This window comes from Cyclopterus lumpus, chromosome 25 (genome assembly GCF_009769545.1).
Source record: "Cyclopterus lumpus isolate fCycLum1 chromosome 25, fCycLum1.pri, whole genome shotgun sequence".
NCBI lineage: Eukaryota > Metazoa > Chordata > Actinopteri > Perciformes > Cyclopteridae > Cyclopterus > Cyclopterus lumpus.
The window spans coordinates 869917-882917 of NC_046990.1; positions in this window are offsets into that span (position 1 = coordinate 869917).

Genomic DNA, 13001 nt, shown 5'->3' on the forward strand with positions numbered 1-13001 from the left:
ATTGAGCCAAGCCAGAGTCACACTGAATAATGGAGTGGAAACAAAATGACTATTCAGCCTGAATATCAGTCCACCTCGTCTTCATCATCACCGCAGTCATGATCAGAATTGTCATCATGCTCTACTTGCTCGTTACCTTTATCATCCTTCCTTCATCATGGCCAGTTCTCTAGCGTGGTCATTGGTATTGTTCCTTTTTCCTTTTCCTTATTCATACAAACCACACACACACACCACACACACACACACATATACACACACTCTTCCTCATTGATGTCAGGCCACTTACAGAGAGGTCATAACCCGAGTGAATGATGGGAATGCTGAGCTGGAACCTATCAGCACTGAAGATATGACAACAACACCCTCACCCTCCACACACACACACACACACACACACACACACACACACACACACACGCACACACACACACACACACACACACACACACACACACACACACACACGCACACACACACACACACACACACACACGCACACACACACACACACGGATCTGTCAGTATATATGTGATTGGCGATGGGGGGTTTCAGAGAAAGAGAAAGTGTGTGTGTGTGTGTGTGTGTGTGTGTGTGTGTTTGCTGTCATGATCAATTTCTTTTGGAGAGGTGAAAAGCTGATTTTGTCACCCTGTGTGTTGGCCAATGGGGCATTGTGTTCATGCACATGTGTGTGTGTGTGTGTGTGTGTGTGTGTGTGCGGCCTCAGTTGCATGCTGTGTTATGCAAAACACGTGTGTGCTTCCTTGTGAGCATTTTGATATTTGTTTCTGCATGTGTCTGCATGCACATCTAGAAATGCTTAAAGCATTTGATGCCCCGTCTCTCCTCCTCCAAAAACATGAAGGTATTATGTCCATAAATCACTTCTTAAAACCCATTTTTACAGACTGGCTTTTATGTGATGTTGTCGCTTTACTGCTTTATATTGTATTATTGATTTTAGAAAATTGTTTTCCTAAATTATTGTATTTTATTTCATTTCTTCTGAGATTATTTGTATTTGTATTGTATTGATTGGTTTTATGTACTGTTTTATCATGATTTAACTCTTACCTTAACTTTGCTTTTGTTGCTTTGTCTGTCAAACTTTGTAGAATCTGTTTTTAAAGGGACTATACAGTACGAATAAAGTTAACATTTATTATAAAGTTATTATTGTCATCTCTTGAATAGTTTTTGTCGGCTATTTCAGGATTCAGGATTAAAAGATCAATGCTTATTTTCCACGAATTGGGTCTTATTTGTGTGGTCTCTATCATGACTTAAGCCGAGTACGGAGATTGAGGGACACAATATAGTTACCGGGGCGCAAACAAGCCATACAATATCCTTCAAGAAGGTGCACTAAATGTTGTGCTTGTAGCCTTAGTTCTTTATCCTTGGACATTTAAAGGTGTTACATTTGCAAAGCACAAAGCATTAATATTGCAGCAAATATCCATTGTCAGTGTGGAGATAAAGTGGAGTGATATCTACCTGAGCAGAGATGTTGTTCTCTTTTCTTTTCTAATCTAAATGAATTTGATTGTCAGCATTTTTAACTTTCCTACCCCATCTTTTATTGGCCTTGCTATGTTTCCATGTTATTACTAATGATGGAAAACCCTTTGCACTAATACTAAAGTTGCAATAAACCTCCAAATGATATCCTCACAAGTATCGTTATGACATTGTGTGTGTGTGTGTGTGTGTGTGTGTGTGTGTGTGTGTGTGTGTGTGTGTGTTGTGACAGCAGAAGCCGAGACAGGCATCCAAGAAGTGAGGGGTGGGAGGTTTTGGGTTGCACCGAGGGAAGCGGTCCATCCTGCCATCCTGTCATCCCTCCCACACCCCCCACTCTGTTTCTGGGCCAGGCCCGATCTGGGGCCCTTGTGTCACCAACAGATGGGCCTCTCACAAAAGGACCCCTCGGCCCGCCAAGCCGGTCTCCTGCACACCCGATTAAATCTCAATAGCAAAGTTAGAATTGATGCACTGAGTCTATGGTGATTCAATTAGAGCAGGACGGCATGAGCAAAAGACGGGCGATGGAGAGGGAAACAATGAGCGGGTAGTTAGAAAGTCATTTACCTGGTGTTATTCTGGTCGGGGGGGCAGGGGCCAGACCGCCACACGCTCCTCTAGTGGGACCGTGTGCTCTGAGCTTGTGGCAGAGATCATAGGAGGCTGATCTGAAGCCTCAACAGAGACCCTCAGACTGACTGCCTGACTGCTTCATTCATGCCTTCTGTGAATGAATACATCCATGTGAATGCACACACCTTCCCCAGAGCTTTGCATTCATATTACATACTTTTAAGGTAGAAGTGAATCAATCAGCAACTGTGCAGGGCCCTGCAGCCACCAGGTTCCTTCTAATGTGTCAAAGTGTAATCTCCTCTTGATTGTTCACATCAATTTAAAGACTCAAGCTTTTATGTGATCAGCACCTTTCATTTCATTCTGATATCAAGGTTTTTATTTGTAGAAAGTGAAAGCAGTGCCCGTTGCTGTCTACAGGTGAGGGACAAAGTCACACATTTGACCCATGACTGATTTAAAGCAGTACTCCAGCTATTTAGTACTACACCTCAAGGTTGGTGGGGGACTCACAAAAGACAGATTTAGACAATACACTTTTTAAACTGCAAAGCGCATATACTTCCAATAATGCACCACAATAGTCTTTTCATTAGACACTCCCTTCTCGACAAGAGCCTTCGTCTTTAAAACCTCACGTCCCAGTTTGGAATTTGGAAGTAAGTCTCAAGTCATCAAGGTTATTTTTTACTATTTATTTTATTGATTTACTGGGCTGCTCCACCATCTCCAAGCATGCTATATTGTCATGTTTTGTTGTTATTTTATTTCCTATTTAAAGAAGCTGTAGAACTGGTGCCAACTTTTGTAAAATCTTACAAATATATGTATTGTTTTAAATTATAAACATGATAATAAACTAAAGCCTGTGTGACATAAAAGATGTTTCTTTAGACTATCGATCTCCTGCGGTCTGTTTCAGGACCTGGGACAGCGCCGTGGCTCCAGAGGAGCAGCGCTGTCACTCATTCAAGTCGATGCACAATGGATAATGTGGGATTACTGTTCTTTATTTAATGGCTTATTTTGGGATAATGCATTTGGACGTTTATTTCCATGGCAACGGTCAACGCTTTCAAAGCATGTAAGCAGTAATTTAGCGTTGGCTCTTAAACATTTGTCTGCTTTCAAGACACAGTTTCAATGCTCAGAAATACTGATGAATCTTTTAACCCAATCTTCATGTCAATTCATGAATAACTTTAACCGGCCAACTGCCAGATTGAGTGACAGATGAGATCAATGACAGACCGACTGATGGATTCAGTGACTGGCTGATCAACTAGCTGACCTACTGAATAACCACCACACCGACTGACCGACTGACTGACCGACTGACTGACTCATTCAGAAAAGGACCTACAAACTTACTGACTGGCCAATGACAAATTGCCAAGGGCATCCAGGAATAGGGGTTCAGCTGTATATTTAATAGTGTGTGTGTGTGTGTGTGCGTGTGTGTGTGTGTGTGCGTGTGTGTGTGTGTGTGTGTGTGTGTGTGTGTGCGTGTGTGTGTGTGTGTGTGTGTGTGTGTGTGTGTGTGTGTGTGTATGGGACAGTCTGTGATTAAGAATAAATAAGCCAATAAATATTCCATCAGGACAAAAAGAGGCACGATTAAAAGGACTGGGAGGCTGTGATGGGTCGAGGTCATATTCGGCTTGGGTCAGGAAGCGATTGGAAGACAGAAATCAAACAAGAAATCTATTTTTCATGTCCTCATTTGATAATAATACACAACATAATGATGTAAGAATGACAGGCAAAAACTGCTTCTCCAAAACTCATTAAGCATTAAATATTTGATAATGTTTAAAGACTTTTAACATAATAGAAATATTATTTCCTTTAACAACTGAACCTGCAGCACAGTACATACACAAAAGAAGAAGCAAGAAATGCATGTAAACATAGTCATTACACAACCTTCATTCTAAATATGGCTTTAAAAATACTCACCAGTTTAGTACTTTTGTTTTATTTACTGAAATGAAATATTGTTCTCAGTGGAATATCTCTCCAAAGTAGGTAATAACTAAAACTTGACCCAATAATTTAGCTGTGTCTTTTAAATATTACCTAGCAAACTACATTCATAGAAAAGAAAATCTTTTACATCTTTGTGGGGAGATCATGTGTTCTGTGTGTGTGTGTGTTTGTGTATCTGGCCGTCTGTCCACAGCTAATCTCACATACTACTTTTGTGCACATTTATGTTTCTCATGAAGGACTTCTTGAGGTTGCAGTTATTAAAAATGTAATTCTGAAAGCACTTTTCTAGTTGATTGCTGTGTTTCATTAACATTTGAAAGTGCAATTTCTTGCTGGTATTTTCAATAGATGACAGCTGTCAACGCAGCAATGTTTTTTCAGGAAACATAGATGTCAGAGGAAGCATAAACGAAATACTGTTGATGAGGTATATGCTAGCAAAACTACACTACACACTAAACTACAATGCACACTACACCCTACACTACACACTAAACTACAATGCACACTACACCCTACAATACACACTAAACTACACTGCACACTACACTGCACACTAAACTACACTGCACACTACACCCTACACTACACACTAAACTACACTGCACCCTACACTCTACACTACACACTAAACTACACTGCACACTACACCCTACACTGCACACTAAACTACACTGCACACTACACCCTACACTACACACTAAACTACACTGCACACTACACCCTACAATACACACTAAACTACAATGCACACTACACCCTACAATACACACTAAACTACACTGCACACTACACCCTACACTGCACACTAAACTACACTGCACACTACACCCTACACTACACACTAAACTACACTGCACACTACACCCTACACTACACACTAAACTACAATGCACACTAAACTACACTGCACACTACACCCTACAATAAACACTAAACTACACTGCACACTACACCCTACACTACACACTAAACTACACTGCACACTAAACTACACTGCACACTAAACTACACTGCACACTACACCCTACACTGCACACTAAATTACACTACACACTAAACTACACTGCACACTCCACCCTACACTGCACACTAAACTACACTGCACACTACACCCTGCACTGCACACTAAATTACACTACACACTAAACTACACTGCACACTACACCCTACACTGCACACTAAACTACACTGCACACTACACTGCACACTAAACTACACTACACACAACACAATACACTGCACACTACACTGCACACTACACCCTACACTACACACTAAACTACACTGCACACTACACCCTACAATATACACTAAACTACACTGCACACTAAACTACACTGCACACTACACCCTACACTGCACACTACACCCTACAATACACACTAAACTACACTGCACACTAAACTACACTGCACACTACACCCTACACTGCACACTACACCCTACAATACACACTAAACTACACTGCACACTACACCCTACACTGCACACTACACCCTACAATACACACTAAACTACACTGCACACTAAACTACACTGCACACTACACCCTACACTGCACACTACACCCTACAATACACACTAAACTACACTGCACACTAAACTACACTGCACTCTATACTACACACTAAACTACACTGCACACTACACTCTATACTACACACTAAACTACACTGCACACTACACCCTACACTACACACTAAATGTTGTACACTACGCCATACAATAAACCGTACACTATAACATACACTACACTGTACACAACACCCTACACTATGCTGTACACTACAATATACACTACACTATGCACTACAGCGTACACTACACCAAACAATACAGCATACACTATAGCATACACTACAATATACACTACACTACACTACACCATACACTACACTACACCATACACTATAGCATACACTACACTACACCATACACTACACTACACCATACACTACACTACACCATACACTACACCATACACTACACCATACACTACACTACACCATACACTACACCATACACTACATTACACCATACACTACACTATAGCATACACTACAATATACACTACACTACACCATACACTATAGCATACACTACACTATACACTACACTACACCATACACTACACCGTACACTACACTACACCATACACTACACTACACCATACACTATAGCATACACTACACTACACCATACACTACACTACACCATACACTACACTACACCATACACTATAGCATACACTACACTACACCATACACTACACTACACCATACACTACACTACACCATACACTATAGCATACACTACACTACACCATACACTACACCATACACTACATTACACCATACACTACACTATAGCATACACTACAATATACACTACACTACACCATACACTATAGCATACACTACACTATACACTACACTACACCATACACTACACCGTACACTACACTACACCATACACTACACTACACCATACACTATAGCATACACTACACTACACCATACACTACACTACACCATACACTACACTACACCATACACTACATTACACCATACACTACACTATAGCATACACTACAATATACACTACACTACACCATACACTATAGCATACACTACACTACACCATACACTACACCATACACTACACCATACACTACACCATACACTACACCGTACACTACACTACACCATACACTACACCATACACTACACCGTACACTACACTACACCATACACTACACTACACCATACACTATAGCATACACTACACTACACCATACACTACACCGTACACTACACTACACCATACACTATAGCATACACTACACCGTACACTACACTACACCATACACTACACTACACCATACACTACACTACACCATACACTACACCGTACACTACACTACACCATACACTACACTACACCATACACTATAGCATACACTACACTACACCATACACTACACCGTACACTACACTACACCATACACTACACCATACACTACACCGTACACTACACTACACCATACACTACACTACACTACACCATACACTACACTACACCATACACTACACCGTACACTACACTACACCATACACTACACTACACCATACACTACACCGTACACTACACTACACCATACACTACACTACACCATACACTACACTACACCATACACTACACTACACCATACACTACACTACACCATATACTACACTACACCATACACTACACTACACCATACACTACACTACACCATACACTACACCATACACTACATTACACCATACACTATAGCATACACTACACTACACCATACACTACACTACACCATACACTACACTACACCATACACTACACTACACCATACACTACACCATACACTACACTACACCATACACTACACTACACCATACACTACACCATACACTACATTACACCATACACTACACTACACCATACACTACACTACACCATACACTACACTACACCATACACTACACCATACACTACACTACACCATACACTACACTACACCATACACTACATTACACCATACACTACACTACACCATACACTACACTACACCATATACTACACTACACCATACACTACACTACACCATACACTACACTACACCATACACTACACCATACACTACATTACACCATACACTATAGCATACACTACACTACACCATACACTACACTACACCATACACTACACTACACCATACACTACACTACACCATACACTACACCATACACTACACTACACCATACACTACACTACACCATACACTACACCATACACTACACCATACACTACATTACACCATACACTACACTACACCATACACTACACTACACCATACACTATAGCATACACTACACTACACCATACACTACACTACACCATACACTATAGCATACACTACACTACACCATCCACTACACTACACCATACACTACACCATACACTACACCATACACTACACTACACTATACACTACACTACACCATACACTATAGCATACACTACACTACACCATACACTACACCATACACTACACTACACCATACACTACACCATACACTACAATATACACTACACCATACACAACAGACAATTAATGAAATGCAGACATTCCTCTGTTTGGTTCATTCCATTAGAAAATCAACTCAAATATTATACATTTTCTTTTGTAAAAACTGAAAAGAATAAGTGTCTGCGGGTATTAAAGTGAAATTCAGCTACTTCTAGTACATATGATCATATATAATTATCTGCCTTGCAATCAATAAGGCAAGTGATGCAGAAGATGCATACATGAAGGAGCAAGAATGAATTTTCTATTCCACTGTGTGTGTGTGTGTGTGTGTGTGTGTGTGTGTGTGTGTGTGTGTGTGTGTGTGTGTGTCTGTGTGAAGGATCCATGCTCGTGGCCTGCATGCATTAGTCAAATACACTCTCCACGGTGGGACTATTGGCAGGGCTGAGCCGATAGGACACGGAGGGAGACAGTAAGATGTATGTACTACACCGCCACACAAACACACTGTGATGGAATGCACTGTGTCTGTATCGGGTGTTTCAGCAAATGTTCAGACATGTATTGAGTGGAGGGATATTAGCTGACTGTGTGTGTGTGTTTTTGCATATCAGCTAAAAGCCACACCTGAAACTTGTGCATGTACTTATTTTGTGCACACAGCTACACTGTGTGTATGGCAGCATCCGTGCACATGTTGGACTGTGTGTAATGAACGATATGTGTGACATGTGCTGTCTGTCCGGTATGCCAGGCACATCAGGCCTGCTTAGCATTGGCCCAGCCCCTATAGAGTGGCTTATCAGAGAAGGTACATATGGAAGAACAGTTTGCCTATGCAGAGTCTCCTACCACCCGTCAAAGAGTGAGAGAAAGAAATCCTTATCACGTAGACCTCGTCTCCCCTCCATTCTCTTCCTCCCTCCCTCTCATCTCCTTCCGCTCTCTATCTCTGTCTTGTCTTGGAGATATGCTAATCGCTGTGTAAGTATATCCTGTCAAATAATTACCATATATTAAGCTCTACTCATCTTGGCATAATTTCCCCTTCCGCATAATCGTATTTGGGCTTCTTCCTTTGGAAAAAAGCAGTGGACAGAAGGGACTTACCTTTGGCAAGTTAAGCAAGTTAATCTTCATTGATTGAATATCAGGCTCATCAATGAGTAAACTGTATGTGTGTGTGTGTATGTTTGTGTTTCTGTGTAGAAGTAAAGTCTATGTATTTGTGCATACGTGTTGGTTGAAGAAGACTGGGTATTGTTTATTAATAATTGCCTATACTGCTCTCTGTATGCTGCATAGTATAAGAACATTGTATAAAGTGTGTGGTTCCTTCGGCTCAATATTGGGGACCTTCACAGGCCATTAAGGCCTTCCACAGGGACTCCATAACAATACGGAAGAGTTCAAGCCGGCAGAATATTGTTTTTGTTTGTGAGAAAAAGAGAGAAAATAAATGTATTGTTGTCTTTTAGCTCCATATCTAAGGCTACGTTTACATCACAAGCAAATGTTGTCTAAATATGAATCTTGTGTGTGTGCACACAGAGATACGACTTCCATATGTGGTTCTAAATCCAAAACCTTTCCAATCAGTGGAACCTCTGTGAGAACTGCCATATGAATTCATGTGTGTTATTCCACATCATAATTCACCGTGCAGGTTCAGACTGTATGGCACTGTATCTATTCATCTACACGAGTGTAGTAATGTTTCACTTACTGCGATTTAATGAATCAGCAGTTCTAACAATTAGTGAAGTGGATCGTTAAGACAGCTGATAATCTAAGAAACATCATGTTCATTCATTTTACATCAAGCTAAATGTTAAACCAGTTTGCCAAAATAAGTTAGCGTATATGTACGTCGTAAGAAATCTTAAATCATATTTTAGGAGTGTCGACTGGGGTCCAACCACTGAGTGTAATTTTGGAGCAATGTGCCATTAGACCAATAGTCAGTCCTGTGTGTGTGTGACGTTATTGGTTGCATGTGAGGCATGCAAGGGCAGAGATATGTACATAATGATATCACATACTTCAAATAGGAATATGAACAGTCTCGGGAGAAACTCACGTAATGCAGTTGTTTCTACACAACCGCTGTAAGTCTACATATGTGCTTAGTTAGCTTAAATAAAAATAATCACAATGATCATAATAATACATTTGTGTGTGTGGTGTGTGTGTGTGTGTGTGTGGTGTGTGTGTGTGTGTGTGTGTGTGTGTGTTGAATGCATGGTCCTCTCAGCCCGGATCTGTCCTCCAGATGACACTCAAGTGACATTGTAATCTACATGGCTGATAAATGCTCCGTGTCATTAAAGCCAGGAGAGGCTCTCCATCGCTCTCAGTGCAGCTTTACATCAGACAGCAGTGACCCAAAACGTGTTTGTAATTCAGACAAACACCAGTATATTTGGATTCAAGCTACCTATAATTTGTTCATCTTTAATTTGAACTGTTCCAGTCAAAGGCCACCATATATTGTCTATGTCTCAAAATATCTTTGGTTCCTGAGCTTCAAAATGAACTAGCGTATGTAGTTGCGTGAATTTGTGTGTGTGTGTGTGTGTGTGTGTGTGTGTGTGTGTGTCTGGGGGATGACAGCCATAGTACCCTTCCAGAGAGCCAGAACTCTCCAAAGAGGCATCCATCTCTGGGGTCTTTTGTGTTGGGAAGAGCAGCCAAGGTCAGCAGCGGAAAGAGGTCTCTTTGTGTGCATCTTCATACGTCTGTGTGTGTGTGTGTGTGTGTGTGTGTGTGTGTGTGTGTGAGTGTGTGTGTGTGTGTGTTGCCTCCGTCGAGTGACTCAGTAACAGGATCCTTGGCCTATTAATTGGCCTGACAATGATAAAGGAAATGAAAGTGGATGCTATTTGTCTTTAATGCAGCCACACTCATATTAGCCCAAAGACAAATGGACACTGTTTTCCCACTTGAGCTATTTTTTAAAACCCCTTTGAGGGTGTGTGTGGACAGTGTGTATCTGTGTGTGCAAGTTGTATGTGTTTATGTGAGCTTATCTTAAAAAAACATGAATCAAACTATTATTGGCATCACGGTGCTTGTTGTGGAGTAAACAGGCCTTGTTTATGATGTAGTGATGATGTCAGAGCTGGTGTGTTTGTATGTGTATAATATGTCTGTGTGTGTGTGTGTGTGCATGTTTTTTTATATGCCTTTATATGTATGTACTAACATATCAGGACTTGTGGGGATTTGTACGTGTTTGCATAAGATTAGGGGAGAGCAAGCAGAGATGAGAGGGGGTGTGGTCAGCACCTGGCTCTACCTGAGGTCAAAGGTCAAGGAGAGACTGAAGCCTGAAGCAGAATGATGGGTGATGAGTGGGGAGGCGTGGAGGGTGTGAAGGGGGGAACTTCCATTATACTCCACCATAAAGGACATTTGTTAATATTGACCTAATGACACACACATACACACATAAACGCACACACTTAGACTCACACACAAGCCCTTATGCGAGCATGTGCACATACACTATTTGATATTTCCTGGAGCCCGATTCCATTTGAGAACCAAAAGAGTCTCTGCTTCACATTCCGTTTTACATGTGGGAAAATATATTTAATTTAAAGGAAATCACAAACAGTTTCACGATGAAGTGATTTTGTAATTGTTGATAGTTTTGTTCAAGGAAGAGTAATACGTTTTTTTGGGACTATACAGTATAAAATTGCTCCACTATGTTCTCGTAGCTGCGTCTACGATGTGTGATTGTAAGTCGCTCAGCTAAATGTAATGTAGTATAATCCTCTAAATGTTGGGGCCAGAACGTGTGTTTGAGTGACAGCTAATCCCGGTGGGGGAACCGAGACCAAATAGAAATAAACATGTGCCTTAATGCTGCTGTTGGTTACCAGTTAAAGACAGACAGTGGTAGGTTAGCAGTGTGTGTTAATGCTGCTGTTGGTTACCAGTTAAGGACAGACAGTGGTAGGTTAGCAGTGTGCCTTAATGCTGCTGTTGGTTACCAGTTAAGGACAGACTGTGGTAGGTTAGCAGTGTGCCTTAATGCTGCTGTTGGTTACCAGTTAAGGACAGACTGTGGTAGGTTAGCAGTGTGTGTTAATGTTGCTGTTGGTTACCAGTTAAGGACAGACTGTGGTAGGTTAGCAGTGTGTGTTAATGTTGCTGTTGGTTACCAGTTAAGGACAGACTGTGGTAGGTTAGCAGTGTGTGTTAATGCTGCTGTTGGTTACCAGTTAAGGACAGACTGTGGTAGGTTAGCAGTGTGCCTTAATGCTGCTGTTGGTTACCAGTTAAGGACAGACAGTGGTAGGTTAGCAGTGTGCCTTAATGCTGCTGTTGGTTACCAGTTAAGGACAGACTGTGGTAGGTTAGCAGTGTGCCTTAATGCTGCTGTTGGTTACCAGTTAAGGACAGACTGTGGTAGGTTAGCAGTGTGTGTTAATGCTGCTGTTGGTTACCAGTTAAGGACAGACAGTGGTAGGTTAGCAGTGTGTGTTAATGTTGCTGTTGGTTACCAGTTAAAGACAGACTGTGGTAGGTTAGCAGTGTGCCTTAATGCTGCTGTTGGTTACCAGTTAAGGACAGACTGTGGTAGGTTAGCAGTGTGCCTTAATGCTGCTGTTGGTTACCAGTTAAGGACAGACTGTGGTAGGTTAGCAGTGTGTGTTAATGCTGCTGTTGGTTACCAGTTAAGGACAGACTGTGGTAGGTTAGCAGTGTGCCTTAATGCTGCTGTTGGTTACCAGTTAAGGACAGACTGTGGTAGGTTAGCAGTGTGCCTTAATGTTGCTGTTGGTTACCAGTTAAGGACAGACAGTGGTAGGTTAGCAGTGT